At 38.4% G+C, this 9,321-nt stretch overlaps 1 long non-coding RNA gene across 1 annotated transcript in view; it reads left to right on the forward strand.

The window, feature by feature from the left end:
- The window catches only part of LOC134929226 (uncharacterized), a 237,948-nt gene extending 228,831 nt beyond the window's left edge, over nucleotides 1-9,117 (forward strand). Inside the window, exon 2 of the long non-coding RNA XR_010178396.1 lies at nucleotides 8,691-9,117. This is a non-coding gene — a long non-coding RNA (uncharacterized LOC134929226). The remainder of the gene's footprint in view (nucleotides 1-8,690) is intronic.
- Nucleotides 9,118-9,321: the final 204 nt, after the last annotated feature.

A 9,321-nucleotide genomic window follows, 5' to 3' on the forward strand; every position in this document is an offset into this window, starting at 1 on the left:
AGTGTTTAGTGCCGCCGCTCACCTTGTCAGCAATCGGCGTACGAGGTTACATCCAGAAAATGTGGAGAAGATGATGTTCATTAAAATGAATTATAATCAATTCCTCCGTGGAGACATTGACCAGCAGCAATTGCCTCCACAAAGTACACAGGGAGCTGAGATGGTGGATTCCAGTGGGGACGAATTGATAATCTGTGAGGAGGGGGATGTACACGGTGATATATCGGAGGATGATGATGAGGTGGACATCTTGCCTCTGTAGAGCCAGTTTGTGCAAGGAGAGATTAATTGCTTCTTTTTTGGTGGGGGTCCAAACCAACCCGTCATTTCAGTCACAGTCGTGTGGCAGACCCTGTCACTGAAATGATGGGTTGGTTAAAGTGTGCATGTCCTGTTTATACAACATAAGGGTGGGTGGGAGGGCCCAAGGACAATTCCATCTTGCACCTCTTTTTTCTTTAATTTTTCTTTGCGTCATGTGCTGTTTGTGGAATGTTTTTTGGAAGGGCCATCCTGCGTGACACTGCAGTGCCACTCCTAGATGGGCCCGGTGTTTGTGTCGGCCACTAGGGTCGCTTATCTTACTCACACAGCTACCTCATTGCGCCTCTTTTTTTCTTTGCGTCATGTGCTGTTTGGGGAGGGTTTTTTGGAAGGGCCATCCTGCGTGACACTGCAGTGCCACTCCTAGATGGGCCCGGTGTTTGTGTCGGCCACTAGGGTCGCTTATCTTACTCACACAGCTACCTCATTGCGCCTCTTTTTTTCTTTGCGTCATGTGCTGTTTGGGGAGGGTTTTTTGGAAGGGCCATCCTGCGTGACACTGCAGTGCCACTCCTAGGTGGGCACGGTGTTTGTGTCGGCCACTAGGGTCGCTTATCTTACTCACACAGCTACCTCATTGCGCCTCTTTTTTTCTTTGCGTCATGTGCTGTTTGGGGAGTGTTTTTTGGAAGGGCCATCCTGCGTGACACTGCAGTGCCACTCCTAGATGGGCACGGTGTTTGTGTCGGCCACTAGGGTCGCTTAGCTTAGTCATCCAGCGACCTAGGTGCAAATTTTAGGACTAAAAATAATATTGTGAGGTGTGAGGTATTCAGAATAGACTGAAAATGAGTGGAAATTATGGTTTTTGAGGTTAATAATACTTTGGGATCAAAATGACCCCCAAATTCTATGATTTAAGCTGCTTTTTTAGTGTTTTTTAAAAAAAACACCCGAATCCAAAACACACCCGAATCCGACAAAAAAAATTCGGTGAGGTTTTGCCAAAACGCGGTCGAACCCAAAACACGGCCGCGGAACCGAACCCAAAACCAAAACACAAAACCCGAAAAATTTCAAGTGCACATCTCTAATTCCTACGCTGATAAAGGCTAGGAAGGACGTGACAGCAAAACATTATCACCGTATATGGCGAAAATATGTTGCTTGGTGTGAGGCCAGAAAGGCCCCTACAGAGGAATTCCAGCTGGGTTGATTCCTGCACTTCCTACAGTCAGGTGTGACTATGGGCCTAAAATTAGGGTCCATAAAGGTCCAGATTTCGGCCCTATCCATTTCTTTCAAAAAGAACTGGCTTCACTGCCTGAGGTTCAGACGTTTGTTAAGGGAGTGCTGCATATTCAGCCTCCTTTTGTGCCACCAGTGGCACCTTGGGATCTTAACGTGGTCTTGGGTTTCCTGAAATCCCACTGGTTTGAGCCACTTAAGACAGTGGAGCTAAAGTATCTCACGTGGAAAGTGGTCATGCTGTTGGCCTTAGCCTCAGCTAGGCGTGTGTCAGAATTGGCGGCTTTGTCATGTAAAAGCCCCTATCTGGTTTTCCATATGGATAGGGCAGAATTGCGGACTCGTCCGCAGTTTCTGCCAAAGGTGGTGTCATCTTTTCATTTGAACCAACCCATTGTGGTGCCTGCGGCTACTCGTGACTTGGAGGATTCCAAGTTGCTTGATGCAGTCAGGGCTTTGAAGATCTATGTTGCCAGGACGGCTGGAGTCAGGAAAACTGACTCGCTGTGTATTCTGTATGCATCCAACAAGCTGGGTGCTCCTGCTTCAAAGCAAACCATTGCTCGCTGGATCTGTAACACGATTCAGCAGGCTCATTCTGCGGCTGGATTGCCGCATCCAAAATCAGTGAAAGCCCATTCCACAAGGAAGGTGGGCTCTTCTTGGGCGGCTGCCCGAGGGGTCTCGGCATTACAGCTTTGCCGAGCTGCTACTTGGTCGGGTTCAAACACATTTGCAAAATTCTACAAGTTTGATACCCTGGCTGAGGAGGACCTGGTGTTTGCCCATTCGGTGCTGCAGAGTCATCCGCACTCTCCCGCCCGTTTGGGAGCTTTGGTATAATCCCCATGGTCCTTACGGAGTCCCCAGCATCCACTAGGACGTTAGAGAAAATAAGAATTTACTCACCGGTAATTCTATTTCTCGTAGTCCGTAGTGGATGCTGGGCGCCCATCCCAAGTGCGGACTTTCTGCAATACGTGTATATAGTTATTGCTTAACAAAGGGTTATGGTTATGTAGCATCGGTTGAGTGATGCTCAGTTGTTGTTCATACTGTTAACTGGGTAAGTTTATCACAAGTTGTACAGTGTGATTGGTGTGGCTGGTATGAGTCTTACCCTGGATTCCAAAATCCTTTCCTTGTAATGTCAGCTCTTCCGGGCACAGTTTCCTTAACTGAGGTCTGGAGGAGGGGCATAGAGGGAGGAGCCAGTGCACACCAGATAGTACTGAATCTTTCTTTAGAGTGCCCAGTCTCCTGCGGAGCCCGTCCATTCCCCATGGTCCTTAAGGAGTCCCCAGCATCCACTACGGACTACGAGAAATAGAATTACCGGTGAGTAAATTCATATTTTTGAGCACGTGCACAGTACCACTTAGAAATTTTTACTTGCACCACTGCATTAAAGTAAATGTTTTCTTCATGATACTTGACATCTCTTTGATTATACTTTATTGTTGTTGTTTTTTAAAAAAAAAACTTTGAAAATTGCATATAATACTTTTACTTTTTCTTGCGGCCCACCCAAGACTTAGACCTTGATTATTCTGCCCAGTTGGGATTTTGAGTTTGACATGCCTGCATACAGGAGGCATCTTGCAGCTGTCATAACCAACAAAGGCTTTTGTACGAAGTATTAAATACATTTCAGTAAGTGTGTTCAATACTTTTTCCTTTTGTCATTTCACATTATTACACATAACTTAATGTATGGACACCTATAGTTTGATTTCTTTGCATGTGTGGATTGCATGGGTTGTTGTTGACATTTGGTGAAAATTTCATTACAATAGCCCCATTACAAATATATTTACTGAGAAAAATGTTGATGTGCACCAATACCTATTTTACCTGCTGTATATATATATACAGTACAGGGACAGACTGGGATCAGCTTGGCCAGGCCTTTAGGTGACCGAAACAGACCATCAGCCCATCAGCTCATCTGCTCTTTAATAGAGGGGTTTCAATTTTATGTCATCACTACATGCCATTTTTCTTTTACGTCAAGTTATGATCATGTGAACAAGATGTGTTTTAAGTTGTTAATTTGTAGACTCTCAGATTACACTAATAATTAAGAGGCGAGAGACTTTGAGGTGTTGTAAGTAGACACTAGCTATGTCCTCCATGGTGCTAGCCACACCATAGTACTTACCACACCCCGAACATTACTAGTCACACCACCGCTGCATTGAACACACATCCTGTGGTAGCACGAAGTAGGCCCTTAATAAAGTTCAGTTCCAGTCCCAAGTGGACCTTAATCTGGCACTGAGTATAATATTGCTGCAATCAAAACTATAATAAAATAAAAAACTGCAATGGGATAAAATATTCAATACTTTCCTGCTATTAACCTTAAACTCAAAGTATAAGAAGACCAGCAGCAAGTCCAAAAGCAATTTTATTATCTAAAATTAGTTAAAATTGCATTGAAGGAGGGATCATGACATTTCCTGTCTGGAATTTTTTATTTTATGGAGAGATTTGTGAACATTCGCCTCTGGAGGTATGTGGGAATATTTTCCATTAGGACTACTTATCTGACAAAAAAGGGAGGGGATCTTTCTATGTTTCATATTTAGAGTGCCCTGAGGGTCTTCAATGTTTTGCATTGTTTTTATTTATTTAAGTTGTTTTGGGGTACAACTAGGTCTCACGCAGGCAGTACTATTAGCCACCAGGAGTTAATCTGTCATTATGAGTTTTTTTCCACCCAAATTTGCGAACATTCAGGTTTCACCATGTCTACACACCTTAAGAACAGAGAGAATACAGTAAAAAAAGTTTTTAACTTGATTGAGAATAGTGATCAAGTGGATATTCCTGACGATAATCTATATACAGCCATGGATAGACTAGAATACTGGTTGTTAAACGAGAATAAATTATGGTGGGAGGTCGTCACACTTGAGAAATATTTGGCTGTCCACATTATACCAAAAGGTCTAAGGATCAAAAAAAAACTTTTTTCACTGATGCTTGTAAAAATGTACTTAGAGAATGGAAAGATACTGTATATTAAACACATGTTCTTTTTCCTAAATCCAATTATTTTAAAGGAAAGAAGGAATTAATTCAATGAAAACATAAATTTTTAAACTCTCATACAGTGTTAATTTTGTACATGAAATGTTTGACTAAAAGTATTTGCCGATCACAGTTTATCTCAGGACTAAATTTAGACCAAAATGAAAAATTGGGATCCACTGACTAAATCTTAACTCAAACAAGGCAAAAAAAAAAAGTAACTAAGTCTAAAACTAAATCTATAATCCTTGTCAAAATGAATACTGGAAGTAGGGTTTTAAATTTGTAAAGAACAATTATGTGTTCTAGATATTTGCATAAAATAGACATGACCTACTGTGAAGGAAATACTGTAGGACTGTGTATTGCACTTGTTTGCTCTAACAAACTTAAAGGCTCTAATTTGTATCTGATATACGGAGGCACTAAGGTAAGTCAGACTCAGTATGTAACACATTCTCAGCCTACTGAGCCTAGCATACTAAACAGATAAGTAGGAGGTATGCAAACTTCTCAAGGGACTGTTAGTGAAATGTTCTTCAGCAAAATCCACTACAGTATCATTAAACTATTTTGATACTAAAGCATTGATTAAATTTAGACTAAAATGAAAACTGAGATCCACTGACTAAATCTTGACTAAAATGAAGCAAAAGAAAAAGACTAAAATGTGACTTTAAACCAACTACAGTTCTAAGAAGACTAATACTAAATTGAAAATTCTTGTCAAAATTAACGATGCTTTCATATAGCCATTTCATAATTTACCTGATTTTGTGATCCTAGATAAAGGAATCTATTTAAAAATTGAGAAGAATATTTATGATCTTAAAGCTAAAAGACAGAAAAAATTGCAGAGGGATCAAAAGTTTTAAAAATCAGAAAAGATGAAAAAAATACAAAAAAATAATTTAAAAAGAAACATAAAGTGACAAGACAAAGAAGACAAAGAGATTGACAAGATTAGGGACCATGAAAACATCCTACAGTACATACAGCAAGAGAACATATTAAGAGACCTCTGTATCGTAGTCCGATTTTTCGGACCTATAATGATAATAAAAGTGATTGGAGACAAAAAAAACCTGTGAAAAAGAATATACAATATAAATACAGAAATAGAAAATACAGGTTATAAATCAAAATTGATATATGTCAAAATCTATCAAAAATACATTTGATACACCAACCATAGATATCAACCTAAAACTTTATTGATGAAAATAGATTTGATCTTTTAGATAACTGGCCCTCACTAGGACATTCACTTTTTTTAGGAAGAAGATGGACGTATCTATACAAAAAAATAAGGGGGAGATTTAGGGGTAAAAGATTGGGGGGGGGCGGGGAACGTACCAGTTAATAAGAAAACCTCCCTAAATAAGAACATAACCTTAGTACAGGATTCAAAATAAAGTAAAACCTTTACGTGACAGAGTCTTAACTAAAGCAGAAACAAGTGTATTGGAAAAGGGTTTAAAAGTCACCCCCTCAACTAATCTGAATCCTTATATAATGTTTTTTGACACACACACAAATTTATTAGGAAGTTAACTGTTAAGAAGTTTTTTGCAATGCAAAAGATAGATCAAGTTGAAGAAAAGTAAACCTCACAATTTCAAGGAAAATCTATGTTTAATCCATCCCACTTCATAGGCAATTTTATTGATACATTTAGTAAGGCAATTATAGATGATTTAGATAAACTGAAAAGTCAGAAAATCAAAAAGAACAATTTGAGTAGGAAGAAACAACAGGCCCTGAAAGACTTCAAGGAAGGATATCAATATTATAATTAAGCTGTATGATAAAGGAGGTGGAGTAGTGGTTATAAATAAGACTGATTACAAGAGGGAGATTTATGGGCAACTGAGTGAGAAAGAAACAAAAGAAACTCAAAACAGATCGTACAAACCAAAGTTTAAGACCAATTTTTTTTTAAAAATATGTTTTAATAAATATGTGGAAAAAGGAGTTTTGTCTAAAAAGTCATTTGATTTCCTTAACACCCCTGATTCAATCACTCCAACAATTTATGTACTTCTGAAAATTCATAAGAACACTACTGCACCTTATGGCCAGTAATAGCAGGCACTAATAGTCTGACTACAAATTCCTCTGAAATGATTGACTCCTACTTACAACCTATCATTTGCAAAACTAAGGCATATCTCAAAGATACAACAGACACTATTAAGAAAGTATAGAATATACAGTGGAAATACAGTATGTATTTAATGTTAGCAGATGTATCTTCATTGGGGAGGCACTCAATATCCCGGCTGTTGGGATCTCAGTGCTCTGCATACCGGTGCCAGGATCCCGACAGCCGAGATACCGACAACTAATCTCCCTCTTGGAGTGTCCACGACACCCCTGGAGAGGAAAATAAATAGCGTGGCATGCATAGTGCGCCACCGTGCCCACAGTGTGGCAAGCGCAGTGAGCCCGCAAGGTGCTCTTTTGTGCTCACAATGCTGCTGGCATTCCGTCGGTCAGGATCCCAGTGTCGGTATACTGGGTGCTGGGATCCTGAGCTCCAGTATAACGTAGTACACCCCTTCATTGTATACAAATATTCATCATTTAGATGGCCTTAGAGTAGTTTCCTGGTTTTAGAGAAAATAGAGATACTTAAGGGTAAGATTGAATTTTTGTTAGAAGACATTCAATTCATCCTTCAGAATAATTATTTCTATTCTGAGGGCAGATATTATCTTCAACAGAAGGGAACTGCTTTTGGGGCCAAATTTGCATCTAGTCATGGGAATCTATTCATGTCACATTGGAAAAATTAGACCATATGGAAGGATGAGGTTGGGTTAGCGAAATTGGTCCTGTAGCACAGATTTATTGATGATGTCTTGTTCATTTGGTACAGCCGTAAATTAGATCTGTATATATTTTGTGATATATTGAATATGTACACAATGAATATCAAACTTACCATTGATATTAGTTCTGAAATGGTAATTTTTTTTAGATTTATCACTTTACATCAAGAATGGTAAATTGGAAACTAAGGTGTATAAAAAACCCACTGTTTCAAATAACTACATATATATTAGGAGTGAACATCATCCTGATTGGTTAAGGGGAATCCCCAAAAGCCACTTTATCTGATTAAGAAGAAACTGCAGTGAGATACATAATTTTACCTCAGAGATGGGAGAAATGGGACAAAGGTTCATATCTTAAGGATATGATAAAAAGAAAATGGAAGTGGAGTATATGGAAAAAGAGAACTTATTGCAGGAAAGTTCAAAAAGGATTCTGTCCAATCAAAAATCAGTCTAGATTTTATTATGGGCTACTGGTTGAACTATTACAAGCTGGAATCCATTGTTAAGAAACATTGGTATCTCCTTTTGAAAGAGCTTATACTGAAGGATATTTTGCCACCAGCCCCAAAATTTATATATAAAAGGGCTTATCATTTAAAAAAACATCTTGTTAAAACTGTTCTTCCATCAGAAACTAATAATCTCATAAATACTAGAGGTCTCCAGCAATGTGGAACTTGTGTGATTTGTAGATTAGTTCCAAGTGAAACCTCTAAATACACCCAAGTCACTGTAAAGAATACAAAACAAATTAGTTCATTACGTAACACACTTGCAATGTAATATATCTGGTAGAATGCTCCTGTGGTTAGTTATAAGTTGGGAGTACCTTGAGAGCATTATAAACACGATTAGCTGAACATACACATAATATTAAAAAGGTATGTTAATGCACAACTTGACAGAACATTTTAAAAATAAACACAATAGTTCTGTGGGCAATAAGAAATTCATAGGCATACAGCAAATACAGTAAAGGCAGATTGGAGATATAGAAATGAGGAACACAAATTAGCAAGGGCAGAGATGGTCTGTATGCATACATTAGACACCATTGTCCTGGTGAGATTAAATAAGGAATTTTAAGTTAAATGGTTCCTTTAAACTAGTTTTAATATATTTTAATAATTATTGTATGAATTGTTCTTGTATTTGTATGTATTACCAATCATGGAATTTGTATTTATTTATTTATTGTACTTAATTGCATCAATTACATTTATGTAACAGATGTTTTGCAATACTTATTATTAGGATGAAGCAAGAAAATCCTATCTAAATTTTTTTTCTTCTTTAAAGCGATTTAAAGGAATTCAAAAGGTTCTGAGAGCTGTTTTGCAGTGGTTACGTAATGAGCTAGAACCACCATGACAACAGAATCAACATTAGATTATCATACAATGCAGACTGCCGGAAACACAGGAACGCAACGTCCCTTCCAGTGTCAATATCTAGTTTAAGGATCCAACTGTGAAAATCCGAATCGTCTACTAAATGGAATGCATTCTAACACAAATAGGATGAATTACTATCCCCCTATGGACTGTCTCCACAGTATAGGAAAAACTGTGACACTGTTTTAATATAGCCCCATGCCGGTCGGTGACTTCTGGTATGGAAGTCCATTTAAGTTTGGCAAATAAATGTATTAAAGGAAAGATTATTAGCTGGGTTTTATGAAACAACTTTGTTTATAGCCAGAATTATTATTTATACTGTTTCTGAATTGTTGTATGAGCATCTTTTTTCTAAGCCTATATATATTTTTGGGATTGCTGTGTTTTGATATTTAAGGTCAAATGTATTTTCAGGGGTGTATAAGAGGTATAAGTGAAGCACTGCACCAAACCACCATGAGGAAGAGATGTGAGCAACTTGAAACGTGTTGGTTGACATTTGGACTGCTGGGCTTTTACCAGCTATTGGTGAC

Source organism: Pseudophryne corroboree, chromosome 5 (assembly GCF_028390025.1).
Source record: "Pseudophryne corroboree isolate aPseCor3 chromosome 5, aPseCor3.hap2, whole genome shotgun sequence".
Lineage (NCBI taxonomy): Eukaryota > Metazoa > Chordata > Amphibia > Anura > Myobatrachidae > Pseudophryne > Pseudophryne corroboree.